Below are 19,230 nucleotides of genomic sequence, written 5' to 3'. Positions count from 1 at the left end.
TACTGCATTTTCCTTATTCATCAGTTTATGGACACTTGTGTTGTTTCCAATTCTAATTATTGTGAATAGTAGTATGATCAACATAGGTGAGCAAATGTCTCATCAACATACTGATTTGATTTCCCATAGATTCATTCTTGCATTCAACTGCAAGATCATGTATGGTTTATAGCTACATTTTTGTCTCCATTGTATTGAACTTCTCATTGCTTTTCTCTTTATGATAATTTTACCCCACTGCTTTTGTTTGGATATGCTTTATAACCCAAAGATTCATATGCTAGAAGTTTGGTCCCAGAGTGACAATGAGGAGGTGGTAGAACCTTTAAGAGGAAGGGCTTTGTAATAAGGTTGGTGGGGAGGTATACACTCATGAGTTCATTAATCCTGTCTTCTGGAAGTAGTAATGTCTGGTAGGAGTAGATTTTTCCCACTGGTTCTTATGAAAGGCTCTTACCCAGTCTCTTGGTACCTTGCAGACATACATGCTCTTCCTGTTATAGTGCATTCCCTTTTTGTTTCCCCACCACGTTGTATTATAACTGGACCCCAGAAATATGATGTATGGACTTTCTAGTCACCATTATCATGAACTAAATAAGGCTTTTTCCTTTATACATTATCTAGCATCAGTTATTCTGTTATGGAAACACACATTCATTAATATTTTTGTGTTAAAAGACACAGTATATACATGTAATACTTATACTTTATATTGTATAAATGTTGTCATACAAATATTTTTATAGAGTATTACATTGTATAAAATATTACATATACTAAATTATGTTAATAGCCATTAGAATTTATAGTTTTCTCTTAACTAAAAATCCCAGATGGTTTATTTAGATTACGTTTTATCATAAATAAGTGTATAAGCTCATGAAAAACATTTTCAGTTTTATTCTATGTAACCATAGCCAAGTTGGTGGTAAATACATTCAAAGTCCTTTCCAAAATCCAGGCGTTAATGAATAATGGCTCTCTTTTAAATTTAATGAAAAACAGAAATTAATATTTACAATCAACTCTACAGAAAGCACATCAGGACCTTTATAGATGTGATCCCATTTGACTCCTGCAATAATATTTTGAGGTAAGTAATTCAACCCTCATTCCATGGATAAAGCTGATAAGGCAGTTAAGTCTACATTGACCCTGTATTTTTTATGCATGAGCAGTAAATGAAGGCTGAACTTCACCCGGAGAGCTGAGAGTACAGGTTCTGCTCCCTCCACTCTTCTGAGGCTCTCAGAAGTCTCAAAAGTTCAAATGGTATCTGCTTTCTCTTTCCTACATGAAGATGCTTTCAATTTTAGATACATTTTGAGCATTTTTAAAGCTTTATAAATCACATTAGGCTCATTTTCTGCATTTTTGAAAGATTAGTTGGGCAAGGGAGTTTGATTTGAAGTATGCAGGAGCATATTACAAGTAATTCAAGCTACAGAATGTAAAAATAGGTAAGTGGTCTAAAAATCAACTAGACCTAGGAACTAGAACTTCATCAGAAGAAGTAGACATCGAATGAACAAGGAGCAATGGGCATTGGGCATTCAGTTGCACAGGTTCCCATGCCTGGAAGAGAGATGATTTATTTATAAATAACTACATGGTATAACAGTTTAATTTAGAAAAGTCAGTTCAGTTCATATATATTAGCTCAGTGCTCCTTACAAAAACTGTGTAAAGATAAATATCATGTTCTTCTCATAGCTGATGAAATTAAAATCCAATCGTAGCAAATAGGAGTCTGAGTGTTGCCTTGAACATGTATCTTCTGATTCCTGCAACTGTGTGTGCTCCACCATGACATAGGTGCCTTGCTGCAAATGTGACCTTCAGACACAGATGGCTGTTTTACTTTTTGTGTGTGTGTCTGGGGAACATTTACCAGAGATTGAACTCAGGGGAACTTGGCCATTAGGCCATGTCCCCAGCCCTATTTTGCATTTAATTTATAGAGAGGGTCTCACTGAGTTGCTTAGTGCCTTGCTGTTGCCTTGAATTCGTGGTCCTCCTCTGGAACTGCTGGGATAACAAGCATGTGCCATGGTGCCTGGCTGAGGGTAGATTTTTGCATATTTCTGTCTTCATGGACAAATTGCAAAAGGGCAAAGCAGAGTAGGCCTGCTTGAGTCCCAGCCAAACTCAGTGGTGGACCAGCTGCAACTTTTTTCCTTTTCCAGAATTGAAAGCAACAAGAAGCCTCTGTGATGATGGCAGGTGGGCAATCCAGTTATTTTGCAATTAGTAATGTTTAAAGGGTGCTTTCTGAAACGTGCCAAGGGGCCTAAATTACTGGTTTTACACTAATCTGACTAATCTATTATTCTTTGATTTATTTTTAGCCATCTCCATTTTTCAACTACCTTCCACTCAGTGCTTTGATTTAATGCTGAGGCAATTACATAAATAATTTGAAGTGAGGTATAGTGATTATAATGAAAATAATAAAATTTTCAAAATATTCATAAACAAGAAAAACATTGAGAAATTCATAGTCTTTAGCATCTCTCCAAAAACCTTTGTTTTAACATTGTTTTTATTTATACAACATGCTGTATAAAAGCAGCTTAGAACAGCTCATGTATTGGGGAAAATTATCACAAGACTCAAAATTAGACTAATTAGAATCATAATAAAAGACACAAATAAGTTTTCTTTCTCTGATACCTTTTCTTTGTTCCATTTACTCCTACATCCTCCACAGAAGGCAAATAAAAATCTTGAAATGATATGTATATTTGTTCAAATAAGATCATCAAGTAGACACTAAATGAATATGGAGTACTCTTTCAGAAATCCTTCATTATAGGAAACAGTCACTTTAAAGAAAGTATTGGGCTCCATCTTCCAAATTAGGACTTTTAGTCTTAGTTGGTCCAAGTTATCATTCACCAAAAAGGTGAAATTAAAATTCCCACATAAGTGATTACTTAAAAATACATTCTAGAAGGCATTTAATGGCAATCCCTTGTTGCTGCATCTTACTGACATCAGTGAAGAAAATCAAAGCTTTTTCTCATGGGAGTTGCTAAAAAATGTCCTTCCCTAAAAAATACTCATGAGCAGCTTCAATCGGTCACTAAATTCTGCCCTTTGACAGGGTCAGATGTTCATCAAGCAATATTACCCCAAACTAACATATTGCGGGGGTTATGGCTTAAACTAGTGGGTAACTAAAATAGACAGGAATGAGGAATGTGAGGAATGCCTGAGAGTGAAACATCTTCTCATTTTATTGATCTCTTTTATAAACATGATATTCCTTTATTTTTAAAAATATATACCTTTTCACCCATAAAGGCCACATGTGCAATGAGTATAGTATTTTTAAGGCTATAATGCAATCATGTTTATCTTCCTGTATTATACAAGTTCTTCAAGGCAGATGTTTCTATCCTCACAACAAATTAATGTGTATATATTGAATGGAAGGAGAAAAAGAAGTTAAATGGTACAAGGAATATTTTTAAATATGATCAAATAACTAAGACTTAGGTGGTTTCCATTCATATCCTGAGATATGAATGGAAATTTTTTGTAAAGACTTTTTTGAAAGTTAGCATCAACTATCATGTATTGTCATCAAGGTTCCATGACTTATAATAATTTTATGGCTTAGAAAACTATTTCTAGCAAATTTCCATGTTTTCATCAATGGCCCAATTAGTTCAAACCGTCTGCTGTAGTTTCTCTAAAACATGACCCATATGATACACTATTCCACATGAAGCTGGGCATTATTGGCTCATATCCAGGATTTTTTAAATTGGAGCTATTATTATTGGTACTAGAAAGATCTCATTTAGCAAATTCACTTTAGGTAGTTCTTTAAGAATGCATTATGTCAGCAACATTTCATTAATACTCCCATAATGAACTCAGCAGAAAAAAATATTTGTGAAGAACTACATTGTTTGCTATAAATGTGTGTAACTACAACTATGGATTTTTAACCACACACATATAAAACATTATTTATGAAAATACAAACCAGGGCTATTGATTTTTGTCATAAAAGTATATGACAAGTAGTTTGCTAAGTGATATGGGGTATAAGGATACCAGGTATGAGTCTAGAAAAAGAAGTTTAATTTGAAGAACAAGGGTAAAAATTGACCATACAAAGTCATATTGGCAGAGGACAGGACACTCATTCAATGAAAGAATACCTGACAGTTATAACTGCAACACGTCAGGATAATAAGTTTAAATGCCATTTTGGTATGGGTTGTAGGACCAGGAATCAAAAGTGTTACTATTCCCTCCAGTAACTCTAGTTTATATAATTGGGTTGAATGAACTGAGAGAAACAAATCAGAAAAGAATTAGATTTGGAGACAATTCCAAGTTTTGGAAATGTTGTTTAAGCTTCTGTGAAATATCCAAGTAGAGATGTCAGGTAGGAAATGAATCAGGACATTCTGGCTCAGAGAACAGAAATTTTTATTTGAGAATCCTCAGAATATGGATAACAATAGTAATAGATGAAAGTAAAGGGTGTGAGAGGAAGATAGTTCTGAATTATACACTAAGACACTCAAATATTCACACATTAATTGAGAAGGAAACATTCACAAAGGCAACATATTCACAAAGGTTAAAAACATATGGTTTATCCCTAACTGATCCAACCCATTCCATTTCTGAGAACACCAGAAACCAAGGAAATGTATTTTCTTATGGAAACCAAGAGACAATGATGATTTTATTTTCTCCTTTCTACTAAATAGGTTGAATACTAAATGTACAGTGAAAATATCTGCTGATTTTGGCAACATTCTAGAAGTCACACAGAATAGTCTAGTCCTGTGTGCTGGGCACAATGGTACATATCTGTAATTCCAGTCACACAGGAGGCTGAGACAGGAGAATTGCAAGCTTGAGACTAGTGGCAGCAACATACTGAGTGAGGCCTCAGTAATTATGAGAGACCCTGTGTCAAAATAAAATGGACAGTGGTGCAACTCAGTGGGAAACATATCCCTGGATTCAACACCGAGTATCAGAAAACAAACAAAAACAAACAAAAAGGAATAATAGGCTTTGGCTTGTGTGAATGAGAGTAGAAAACAAAGACCATTGAATTGTTTGACTTCTTTGAAACACTTGGGGTTGAAGAAGAGTAAGAAGTATGGTGGTGGGCTTGGGTTGTGGCTCAGTAGTAGAGCACTTGTCTAGCACATGTGAGGCATTGAATTCAATTCTCAGTACCAGATAAAAATAAATAAAATAAAGGCACATTGACAACTAAGTATTTTTTTTTTAAAGTTAATAGATCAGAATATGGAAATCAAAATAAAGGGGTTTTTTGTTCATTTTTTTAGATAGGGGAAACTTAGGTACTAAGTGCTTATCACAGGGCATGGTTCAGAGTAAGAACTCAATAGATTGTGGATTTTATTTTCTTCTTCATCATCATCATCATCATCATCATCATGTGCATCCTGAACAATATTTACCTAGTACTTGCCAAATTATTTGGTAAGAAGTTAATGATAAATACCAAGAACTGCATTAGTCACTTCAAATATATTGTATTATTAAAATGAACTAAACATCTGAGGTAGATATTATTTCTCACATTTGTAAATAAGTTGGGAATGCTGAAAGAATTTGCCAAAGTATTTACAGAGAGGCAATGGAAGGGATGGAATTTCAAACACTATTCATCAAATTTCAAAGCCCATGCTATCTTCCTACAGTGCATTGCTACTCTTAAGCCAGTATGGAAAGGATTGCTGAGCTTAACTCAGTGGTTTATCCAAAGACACTTCTTCTACCCACCACTGCTTTCTTTGAAACTAATTTCAGATACTATTGAATTGAACACATCTCAGCAAACTATGCATTATTTAACAAGTTTTTTTCCCCCTCCAAACTTCTAGATAGGTTAAAAACATATGGTTTATCCCTAACTGATCCAACCCATTCCATTTCTGAGAATTGTTGTTTGAATCTCAAGGGTTTTCTTTAAAATATGTTATGCTTAATTATGGTGTTTCTTTAGATAAAGGCCTATAAAATAAGAAGGGGCTCTTGGAAAGAGACATACCACCAATCTTGTATTATTTTCATAATAGCATCGTTGCTGGGAACAAGGAATCTCAGAGGAAAACAGGGAAAAGGCAAAGAAATTGATTCTGATATAAAAAATTCTGTAGGATTTTAAGTTTTTTTATTATTTGGTAATATAGCTTAAATTGAGATTTGCAAAATTAAAAAAGAAAACTTTCTCATTTTCATAAAAATACTGCAGTCTTTGACTCATTTCTTTCTCCCGCTATTCTTCCCAGAAGAAAATAAAAGTTGAGACAGAAGCTATGACCCAGATTCCCACTCTAACTCTCAAGAATTCTACTTCTTTCTGCTTTCTCCCTAAGTTGTCAGCTTCACAGCTGATGCCTGCAGTGCCCATCTCATTAACAGTGATTCCATTTGCAGAGAAAGGACAGCATCTATATGGAACTGTGTGTCAATGGGCCGAGTGGGCTGGCAAGTTATTCATTTGCCTCTGTTTTAGCTCGCTAGTCACCTCTGATCCTTGATTCTAACAGGATCTAATGACAATGCAGAAATTCTCCCATACCACTGAAGGCGGAAAATCCTCTGCAGCGCAGCCAAAGTTGTTCATGCTTGACAGCCTTTGCTGAAATGAAGTAGCTTCTTTGACAGCAACTCCCTGGCCTGCCACCCTGTTCTCTAGTTTAAATTTGCACTGTCTGGGTCCTGTGCTTGCCAGATTCCCTCTGAAAGGACACAATACTGAGAGGAAGGACTCAGTGTGGATTCAAAAAGAGTAGAAAGAGTTGAAATGAAGTGCAAAGTCTATGCTCCTGTTGCTATCAAATTCCGAGATTCATTTAAGATGAGTAACCATGCTATATTCTTGCATTATGGTCTTGGTATTTCTCATCGAGAGTTTTGATCTGTCCTGTCTAACATGGTAGCCTCTGGCTACATGCGGCTCTAAGTATCTGTCATTTGGCTAGTTTTTAAGTTGAGTTATTATGTGAGTGTAAAACACAAAATTGATTTTAAAGACTTAGCATTTTCTTAGTAGAAAAATACAAGGTATTTCACTAATATTTTATCATGTGGACTACATGTTTAAATGATAAAATTTTGGATATACTGTTAAAAATATAATCTTTAAATTAATCCCACCTGTTTATTTTCAACTTTCTTGAACTGTACATAGGACTAGCATTAGATTTTTACCAATGTACTGTTTTATACGAAGTGGGGGTTTACATCCTGTTCTCTCAGGGTGAAAACTAAACTTCTTGACGAGTTTATAGAATGTAGGGTTTCTTATGTTCCAGTGCCTAAACTTTTTCCTCCTGTCTTACTGCTGCCTTTTCCTTATGACAGTCATTTTCCAGCCCTGCCAGATAGTGCACAGATCAACAAATACACCATGCTTTTGTACATCTCTAAATTTTGCACAATCTCTTTATTCTAAGATAATCTTCTATTCAGTGAATCCCTATGCATCCTTTAAGATTCAGCTGAAGGGGATATAATTCTACAGTTTTTCATGTTTAAACAGGTATCTTCTACTCTTTTATCATGCCCACCCCACTCTAATATTCTAGAATTTTCATGTTGTGTTGTAATTATTGATTTGACTCCCTTAGAGACTGTGAGCTAATTATAAAAGGGGTTACCTCTTAATTACTAGTTTATCTCAAGAGTCTAGAAAGCCTAAGCATATTTTGAGTAAATTAATTTTTAGAAAATGAACATCAAATTTTCATTAGCAAATTACTATTAAGCATCTACTATAGATAGCTCTGTATAGCAGTTCTGGTATTGAACCTACTCCGGATTAATTGTGATTAAAAGGACTGAGCTAGGCTAAGATAAAATATGCTATGATGAAGAGCAAAACTCAGTCACAAACACTTGGATAGAGTGAGTCGACAGTGCTTTAAATGAGTCCTTTTGACTTATTACTTACATGGACTTTGAGAAATCATTTAGCATTTTTTGTGAATTTGTTTTCTCAAATATGAATGATATGTATTCTAAAAATTCTTAGAATGAGATCTTGTATTTTTTCTCCTAGGTCCTTTTATTATATTGTGGTACTGACAAGGAATATTTTAGCCTGATTTATTCTCATTTCTTCTACATGTTCTTGCTTCAAATTCTAGTTTCCATTTCTCAACACCTTCTGAACGTAGTGAATAATTCCTAAGCTAAGTTTATCTTGTATTTAGGGAATCAGATATTCTACTTAGTACAGACTTTATTGGAAGGATATCTAATAATGTGGCTATGGTAACATGAAAAAGATTCTCCAATGAAGGGCACTACCTTGCGATTTATCTCACTACTCATTGTTTATTCATCTGCTCCACCAGGATTTGCCAGAGTTTATGTCAAGCATTATTTGTTCTTTGGAGTTATTTCAGCCTTTTCAAGAACTGCTAAGTTTATGTTATTTGTAATGTACTCATGCCAATTTGAATAAAGATCTCAACAATAGCAATCAAGTGATATATTTTTTCCATATGTATAAAGTCAAGGGAGAACAAAACTCACTAAATAAATATCAAAAGGATTTAAAAGTGTTTGCTGATAATCACTGGAAACCCTGTGCATTTGGAGATATGTATAACTCCAGTGTTTATCTTTTTTTTTTTTTTAATTAACAAAAAATTGCCCAGGAGAATCTGTTCTAAAGCAAAGGAAATAGACCCTGGCCTGGGGCCAAAAGAATTGTGATTTTAGCTTTCCTCTGGAAGGAGTCCCAATGATAAGCATTGGTGTCTTGACTACAAGTTTCATATACTCATAAATGCCACTAAAATTCTCACTTAATGTGAGAAAAAGAAGTGAGTGGGTGGAGAAAGTCTGACACAGATCACACGTTTCTTAATGTTGGGTAGTTTCCATGGATTCCAGATTCAGTACCTTTAAGTACATCCCAACCAATGTACAGACATTCATCAAAATTAATTTTAAAAAACACAAAAACGTAAAGACAGGGGAGTAGACAACAATCTACAAGCCAAGGAAAGTGGTCCTCAGGAGGAGCAAACACCACTGATATCTTGATTTTGGGCTTTCGTGTACTAGAAATGTGAGGAAAAAATTTCTATCATTTAAGTCAACTGTTTGTGGTTCTTTGTTGTGGCTGCTCAACCCAACAACTGTGATCCTCTGTGGGTGACCAAAGCTTCCAGTCACAAAAGATTCTCAAATCCTTAGGCAATATGAAACTAACATAATTTTGTAGTTAGAAGGATGATAATTTTTGGAAAGGGCATAGGCATTTGTGATTGATATATAGTGAATTTGATACTTGCATCTCCAATTATCAAATGTTGATAAGGTGAATATAAGGATCAATTTGATTTTGAATGGGAAATGCTTAGAATAGAGCCTGACACATTAGGAAAAGGGCTCAACAAGGGTTACTGTTCTTACACACGTAAGTTTATTTTTCTATAAAATTCTTAGATGTTGGTGTTCACTGTGACTATCTATGACCCATTCCTCTTAATAGAAACCTTCTTTATGCTGTTGCATCTATCAAGGCTCCAGCTAACACCTATGGCTCCCAATTCATATTTGAGTTAGATACCTGGCAAATGTTTATTCCACTGCTGCCAGCCTTCTTCCCAGAATTTTAAACTAACACTGCTCATTAGATAAGGTGGTGAACTGAGTATCCAGTTGAGCTGCTGCACAGTAACACCATTTCAGTGTTTCTTAAAAACATGATCCCTACCCCTGTTGCCCATGTAGGCACTGCACAAAGCAAATTAGAACAGGCATATCCTCTGTCATCAGGGATCTTAATGGCTAAATCTTGATTGGATTCACCCAGTGTTTTAATAAAATCACTCATGGTCCAATTCTCTTGTCCTCGTTTTGCTACTGATAAAATCCCAGGACAGTACCAACATGTTGGCTTTTCACTCTGTTGCACTAACGCATGCTGTTTCTCCACTCTGTAATTCATTAATATTACCTTTGGGATGCTGGAATGTAGTAAACCATTTGGGATTACCTAATACACAGGATAGCAAGTTATTCTCTGAAGCGTACAGAGGCTGCCAAGGTGGTTTACTTTCTCACTCTAACTCAAGATATCTTTGATACCAAGCCTCCAGGGGGCACTTGTGAGAAATTTCTAAACAGTCCTATCTGTTCTTAACTTTGAACTGAGAAGGGCGAATCAGCTTTAGGAAGATTCCATGGATTTGGGACCATGTTGGATCATGAGCTCATGGAATTGTAGGTCAGCTATGAAGAAAGGAAATGACCATAATTATGCTTTAAGTTTAATAAAAACTCATTCTTTCTAGACATGATGGCACACACCTGTAATCTCAGCTGTGCTGAGGGCTAAGGCCCGGGGATAGGAGGATTGCAAGTTTGAGCTGGCCTCAGAAATGTAACAATATGCTATCTCAAAAGAAAAAGATTCATAGTGGGGTAGGGAAGGGGAGCATGGGAGGAATAGACCAACTCTAGATAGGGCAGAGGGGTGGGAGGGTAAGGGAGGGAGCATGGGGTTAGAAATGATGGTGAAATGTGATGGTCATCATCATCCAAAGTACATCTATCAAGACACAAAATTTGTGTGAATATAAGTTGTATACAACCAGAGATATAAATAAATTGTGTTCTACATATGTAATATGAATTGTAAAGCATTCCACTGTCATAAATTTTAAAAAATTAATTATAAAAAACACTTAGGAATCCCATAAAAATAAATAAATAAAAAGGGCTGGTGATGTAGAGCACCTATAAGTTTCAGTACCCAAAGGTTAAAAAACAAGGAGCTCATTCATCCTTATTGATGCAAACATAGTACCTATCTAGTTTCTGCGAAATCCATCTGTGGGGTTTGTTTATAACTCCGTTCTTTGGCAATATACATCTCTGCCTCTTTATTTATTTGTTGAGTACACTTAACAAATTGTAAAATGTTGATATTTTAAAAGTGTAATACACAATGATTTATACTTAATGAGGTGTAAATTTATATACTTAGAGTTCTTCACCCCCTGGCCTCAGTGGTTGACTTTAAAGGAAGAGATGTTACTTAAGCTGCTCATCAGGTTTTTTTGCTTGGGTTTTCAAATTCAAAGAAATGTAGAGAATTATTTTGTTCTCTGGAATTTCTATTTATTCTCTATAAAAATGTGAGCCAAGCACGGCCATCCGCCGTGGTTCTCGGCTCGTGCTGAAATGACAGAGAAATGGTATCGCCTGAGAAGGAGAAGTGTGAGGTGAAGGCACTGGATCTGTCACTCTGGAACAGGGCTGCATTTTTATCTGTGCACCCTGCATGCTAGCATTCATGAGTAAAGAAATTTCCCTTTGTTTTTGATTTTGGTTTCTATCATTTACAATGACAGTGTCCTGTTACTCTGTGGATGAACCAAGATAGGAAATATTTCCATAAGGAACTTAGAACAAGTTAGGCCACAAAACACAGAAAAGAAGAAATGCTTTAGTAGGTAAGTTTTGGTACAGAAATTTTACATAGGTGGAGGGAAGGGAAAATTAATACGAACTACAGTTGTGGTTACTTTTAGTTTTTGAAATCATAGGACCATGTGGTGAGCAGTGGGGGAAAGTACTAAAATGTAGAGAGCTTTCAAACACAGGCAATGAAAGCTAGGGATAAGGCAGGCAAAAAAAAAAAAAAAAAAAAAAAAAAAAAAAAAACAGTAACAAGTAAACTACAGAGTACCAATAGTACTTAATTTGAAAAATAGTATTCTAGGTCTGGCGATATAGCTTAGTGGTAGAGAACTTGCTAGCATGCACAAGGTCCTGGGTTTGACTTCTAGTGCTACAAAAAACAAGCAAACAAACAAACACAAAATCAAAAAGAAACTATTTCTGGCAGATATTTGTAAGGATGAATGGAAGAAAGAACAGAGAGACAGATATCCCATGAGAAGCTACTGAGAAAAATAATTTGTGAGATGACAAGAACTTTTTTTCCCCTTTCTTTCTTTTTGCAGTGCTAGGGGTTGTTGGACAGTCACTTTATCACTGAGTTATACCCCTAGTAACCAAGATCTTTAAATAGGACACAGATGGCAGAAATACAGAAGAGTTTCTAAGAAGGAAACATAACATTCATCATCCTATGTTATCTAGGGTTAGGTAATATACCAAAAGAACAAGGGAAGGATGATTCCATGGTTTCCAGTTTGACAGACCAACTAACAGATGGGATAATTGGGCAATGGAACTGGTGTTTGGCAGGGAAGATGATGTGTTTCACTGTGGACACATGGTTAGCAAAAGGAATCCATATAAAGATGTTTTCCATTCAAATTTAAATCTAATGTTGGAGTTTTCATGAGAGATCTGGGCCAGAGGGAATGATATGGTTGTTATATGGAGATAAGAAGTAAATTCTTGAAACTGGAGAAAAAGAAGAGTAGAGAGCTTATGTCAGAGTTTTGCTCAGAGAGAAACAAATGATTAAAGGGCATAAAGGTTTATTACAAATGATAATTAGTGTAGAATAATATTTCCAGTAAACATATTGATAATATCTAACATTATTGAAAATTAGACACTAGTCATTTTTATACACATAGTCTCAATGAATGCTAGAAACAACCTAGTGATGTAGCTATCAATTTTTCCCATTTCCCAGATAAGAAAACTGAAGCAGAAATTAAATACCTTTCTCAATTCTACTACCAAAGCTTAAATGGTTATCTATGAGCCTGTGATGCCTACTGAATGAGAGAGCATCATCACTAGATTTTAGAGACCCACAAATGGTCTTTGACATGAATCTATAAAAGGAAAAAAAAAACCTTCAGGTTGAAGGGTGTGTCTGGTATTAAATGCCTCATGAAAAGAAAGATGGCTCAGGACCAAGGTGGTAACTGACTTGAAGCAGAGTCTTCTCAATGGAGCAGTGGCGCTTAGATCCGACTCCAGAGTGCCAAGGTAAGGGGGAGAATAGGTCAAGAGTATTTGTGAGTGTAAATTCCTATCCAAATCAAGCAAATCTACACTAGTAAGGGAGGTATTATCATACTGGAGCAGCTTTTATCTATGTGATATTTTCACCCTCCAAGGATATACAAAATGCTGTTTACTAAAAACAAACTTATGAATGCTAAACTAATGGCTCTAATTTTGAATTAAATAACTTCAATGGCATTTTAATTAACTGTTAAATTATGTTGTATTTAAGATAATAACCATAAAGGAACATGTTACAGAAGAATATACCCTACATAAAAATGAAGAAAATGAAGTTCATAAGACTTTAGTAACTTGTTAATTATCATCAAAGCAATAAAAGTTAGGAAAAGAAATGTTGTCAGTTCTCAAGCATTCATTCCATTATATCACACAGAAACTTATAAATCCAACTATTATTTTTCTACTAAGAAAATCTATATTTCTTTTAGAAGAAAAAATGAGAGATGCAGAAAAAAAGAGATTATTTAGGATTGTCAAGGTATTCCTGGAAATCTTTGTAAGACTAATGAGAGCTATATGTTCTGGAAGATATCATATTATCATATATGCAAAAAGTAATGAGAAATTAAATTAATAGCCAAAGAAGAAAAGTGTCTTAAGATACCAGAAACATGCACTAACAGAAAGTGATGATGTAAATCCAATAATTAAAATAGAGGGGAGTAATGAAAATCATAGATGATTTAAAATTTATATTTTATTAGTGAATCTTCTAATTATAAATGCATAATAATATGAGGCAAAATGGAAATTTTTTCTACTTTAAGACTTTTACATTTTAAATGAGTAATCTTTAAGAATAGGTCAAAATGATTTCATATATTAATTACATTATAAATATTAATGAAAATAAAATGGATACTGTAAAATATTTTAAGCAAATCAATCCTATCTTTATAGGAAAAGAATGCTATTACACAGATTTAATACTAAAGACTGCATTAAAGATGATCTCTTACTCTAATATGTAAAGGCTTAATGGAGGACAGAGAGATTCTTTAGAACATTAAAATAGGGAAGGACAATGGAAGAATTCACTTTACATTTCATAGGAGTTCTCAATCATTTTTGTCATGGATTCATTTGGCGGTTTGATAAAACTTAAAAATTTTGGAATAATTTTATTTTAAAAGTATGAAATCAAATACACATAACTATATCTATATATAATTATACTTATATATTTTATTTATATAATATATTGAGATTAATAATTAAAATAATTTTAAAACAAATTCTAGATATATTGCTGCATGCATTCTTCATTAAGCCCCTAAATATGAAGAGATAGTAACAGGTTTACTAAATGCTCATGTGTTTGATAGTAATAAAAACAATATTTCAAGATATCTGCAGTTGGGGCTTGGGATATGGCTCAAGCGGTAGCGCGCTCCCCTGGCATGCGTGCGGCCCGGGTTCGATCCTCAGCACCACATACCAACAAAGATGTTGTGTCCGCCGAGAACTAAAAAATAAATATTAAAAATTCTTCTCTCTCTCTCTCTCTCTCTCTCTCTCTCTCTCTCTCTCTCTCTCTCTCCTCTCTCACTCTCTCTTTAAAAAAAAAAAGATATCTGCAGTAGCACAATTCACAATTGCTAGACTGTGGAACCAACCCAGATGCCCTTCAATAGATGAATGGATTAAAAAAGTGGCATTTATACACCATGGAGTATTACGCAGCACTAAAAAATGACAAAATCATGGAATTTGCAGGGAAATGGATGGCACTAGAGCAGATTATGCTTAGTGAAGCTAGCCAATCCCTAAAAAACAAATACCAAATGTCTTCTTTGATATAATGAGAGCAACTAAGAACAGAGCAGGGAGGAAGAGCAGGAAGAAAAGATTAACATTAAACAGTGACATGAGGTGGGAGGGAAAGGGAGAAAAAAGGAAAATTGCATAGAAATGGAGGAGACCCTCATTGTCATACAAAATTACATATAAGAGGTTGTGAGGGGAATGGGATAATAAACAAGGAGGGAAATGAATTACAGTAGATGGGGTAGAGAGAGAAGATGGGAGGGGAGGGGAGGGGGGATAGTAGAGGATAGGAAAGGTAGCAGAATACAACAGTCACTAATATGGCAGTATGTAAAAATGTGGATGTGTAACCGATGCGATTCTGCAATCTGTATTTGGGGTAAAAGTGGGAGTTCATAACCCACTTGATTCTAATGTATGAAATATGATATGTCAAGAGCTTTGTAATGTTGTGAACAACCAATAAAAAAAAGAAAAAAGATATCTGCAGTAGTTATAATATCATATGATAATATCTTTGAATACTTTTTGTGAAAAAGTCAAAATTTCTGTTATTATTTGTGATTTTTTGATTGTATTAATAATTGGAGGAACTGCTACATTTACTTCAGAATTCAGTGAACGTAAAAATGCAAGTCATAAATTCCATCCATAGAAATTTTAAGGCCATGAAGATTCAAAAAACCCTGCAAATAAAAATCTCTCTTCCTTCTAAATGATCACTATGAAAATAAATGGCAGGTGGCTCAGAGGGGATAGGATCTTGAGATAATTAGTTTTAGGTCAATTACTCAACACATACTCAACCTGACCCTATAACTTGCCTTGGAGTTGTGTTTTCAGCTCATAGCATGGGATTATTTTACTCCAAATCAAGATAGGTTAGACACCATTAACATAAATAAAACAATGACCTTATTCTCTTTCATCTCTCTGTCTTCTTCCATTCACTTGAAATACCTTTCAAGTATTTCAAGAATTTAGGAGATACATATTTCAGAATTAAAATGAAATAAAAGTATCATCAGATAAATTAAAATTAGGAGAATTAATTGCAAATAGCCCTGTGGCCAGAAGAAATGATAAAGAAAGTTCTCAGGTTAATGGGAAATCTGTAAGGGAATTTTGGAACTTCAGGAATGAATAAAAATCAAGAAGAATGCTAAATACCTGACTAAATGTAACATTAGTTTGTCTTTTTTCTCTCTTCAAGGGTGAAGTAGGCAGATGTGTGGATGGATAGGTAAAATATATGTTATTATCTGATGGAGTTTAGTATGCATTAAAACTGAAACATGCAAGCAGGAGAGTAAGGAAATACATATGGCTATAAGGGTCTACATTTTACTTAAAATGATGTATTGTTATTATAAATACACTACAAAAGATATACATAGGATTAACTTAGATATACATAGGATATACATAGGGTATACATAAGATATACATAGGATTAACTTCTAAAATAATATAAAATAACAGTACAATTCAACACATATGTTGAAACTGAATACTAAAAAATCATAATGCAGAAAAACATCTAGAAAGGGGGAACATAGGCATAATGATAACAACAACAACATCTGGGAATGAAGAGAAAGACAATAACATAATGATATGTGTAAAATGATTACTTCATTAATTACATATTAATTACATTAAATGGGCAAATACACCATTTAAAAGACAAGAGATTTCAAGATTGCATTGAAAAATAATCTCTACAATAAGGATCCCACTGTGAAATAACATAAAGAGAACACAAGTAAAAAGAGGGAAAGATGTAAATACTAATCAAAATAAAGCTATAGTGACTGCATTAATATCAAATTATGTATATTCCAATTAAAAAAATTATCAGGCTTCATCATAAGAGAATTCATTAAAAATACCAATTCTACCTGAGTTTATCCCTAAGACAGATTCAAAACACGAAGGGAAAGCTCATAGAACTGCATGAAATAAAAGAAAAATTTGCCATCATAACAGGAGATTTTTAATAATCATCTCCCATCAACAGAATGAGTAGACAGGGAATCAGCCAGGGGATACAGTATTTGAGAAAAACTTTCAACCAATTTAACCTCATTGACAATTTAAAACATGCCATTCAACCAGAGCAGAATACACCTGCTTTTCATCATCACTTAAATCATTCACAAGATGGATACATAACACAAACTTTAGCATTTTTGGAAGAATATAAATCATGTAAAATATGTTCTGTGAAATAATTGAGTTTAAGTATATATCAACCAAATGACATATGAAAAAATCTCCAAACATTTGGATATTAAAAAAACACTTTTCTAAGTAAACTATGGAGATTGTTAGTGGAAATTAGAAAATAGTTTGTATAAAAGGAAAATTAAATGGAAAACATAAAATAATGGTATGCAGTAGCTAGGGCTTGGAAATGAATTGATAATATTGAAAGGTTAAATTTGAAAAGAGGGGTCTTAAATAAACAGTCTTAGCTTTAATCTTAAAAAAAATAAGAAAGAAAATGAAACACTAAAGCAAGCAGAAGGGAGAAAATAATATACACAACAGAAAAGGATAAAATACAAAACAGAAAACCAATTAAGAACAATATTTACATCAAAAGCTGGACCACTGGTATTATCAATGTCATGAGGGAAAGAAGACCATCACTATACTACCTTAATACACCATGAAAAAACATTTTAAGGAAATATTGCAAATAATTATGACCACACCCTTGAAAGCAGATGAAATGGACACATTCACTAGGCACCATGTAAAAGACAGTGTATTCCTTCTAAGTTAGGCACAAAGAAAATTGTGTCCTCTCTTGTCACTCTGATTCAACATTACATTGGAAAGTTCTAACCTGTGTAATCAATAGGAAAAAGAAGCAAGATAAAACCTGTTTGGAAATTAAAAATAATATAGTCCCTTTCCATGGGCAATTTAATTAGTAAAATATCCCAAGGTATCTACAAAAAAAGGTCATAGAATTAATAAGTGTGTTTACTGAGATCCCCCTACAGCATCATTATACAAAAGCATTCTTACACTTAAGAATTAGAATTGTATAAATAGATTTCAAAGATTAAATAACAGTAGCACTTATAATAACATCAGATAAATGATTGTATAAAATATAACCTAACAAAGTAATGCTGGGTTTGTATACTAAAAATTATAGAACATGGTTGAAATAATTCAGTAAAATCTAAGTGAATGTATAGATTATATACTATTCATAGATAAGAAAATTCAATATGGTTAAGATTTAATTTTTCCCAAATTTTAGATTCTTCACAATTTCAATCAAAATCCCAGGAAAAGTTTTAGGGATAGTGACAAATTGACTCTAAAATTTATATGGAAAGGCAGAGGAACCACAATAATCAAAACCATAAAAGAGGAAGAATAAGACTATGGAGAGCTCATGTGGTCTGATTTCGAGGTTTGTTAAACATTTACATTAATCAAAAGAGCACTGGTGAAAGCTCAGACACATAAGCCAAGAGAAGAGAAAATTTAGCCAGGAAGTAGATACATAGAGAAATAGTAAATTGATGTTTTACATAGGTACAATGGCAACTTAAATAAGAGATGATTGAAATTTAACAAATTTTGCTGAAACAAGTGGGCATCCAATAGGCAAACAAATGGGCCTCTACCCCAAACTGATCAGTTAATAAGAATTGTCATAGATGTAAATATAAAACCTAAAATTGTAAATCTTACAATTTTCTGACCATTGGCAGAAAAATAATTATTTGATGTCATATCAAGGCATGATTCATAAAATGAAAAAACAATAATTTATAGGACTTCATCAAAGTTAACACTTTTGTTTTGTGAAAGATATTTTCAGAATTTGAAGGCAAGTAGCAGATCAGAGAAAAGTTATTTTTTAGTTTTAAGTTTGCCATAGGACTTGAACTGGAATATGGATTTTACACTCAAGATTCAACAATAAGAAAAATAATAAATTGATCTTTAAAAAATAGGCAAAACAATTTAATCAATGTTTTACCAAAGCAGGTATAAGAATTGTAAACCATGACACAAAAATATGTTCAACATCATTTCTAAAAATGTCATTTTTCTAATCTACTCCAAATCTATATCTATCTCTATATCTCTATCTCTATATCTATCTCTATACCTATCTCTATATCTATATCTATATCTATATCTATATCTATATCTATATCTATATCTATCTATATCTATCTATCTATATATCACCTTGGTTTCTTCAAGTATGGTTATCAACAAGAGATGTGTTTGTTTAATGAATGTAATATCTGAACGAAGTTACCTAGCAGAAGATAAATGTTTTCAACGTACATAGCAATCTATCAAAGAAGTTGGAAGTATAAAGCCCAAAGTGAATTGGTTTGGGTTATATTGAATAGCAAGCCAGCAAGCATAGTGAATTCTCCCCCACTTGGAAAAGCAGAAATTCTCCAGACACAAAAATTTAGT

At 33.7% G+C, this 19,230-nt stretch overlaps 1 protein-coding gene across 2 annotated transcripts in view; it reads right to left on the bottom strand.

The window, feature by feature from the left end:
* Positions 1 to 19,230, bottom strand: part of GRM5 (glutamate metabotropic receptor 5) — a gene marked incomplete at both ends in the record, with an annotated part of 442,123 nt that overhangs the window by 282,773 nt on the left and 140,120 nt on the right. The window lies entirely within an intron of this gene.

The sequence above is a fragment of the Spermophilus citellus genome, assembly GCF_964194105.1.
Source record: "Spermophilus citellus genome assembly, chromosome: 2".
Classification (NCBI taxonomy): Eukaryota; Metazoa; Chordata; class Mammalia; order Rodentia; family Sciuridae; genus Spermophilus; species Spermophilus citellus.
This window is presented reverse-complemented; position numbering and strand designations above follow the sequence as displayed.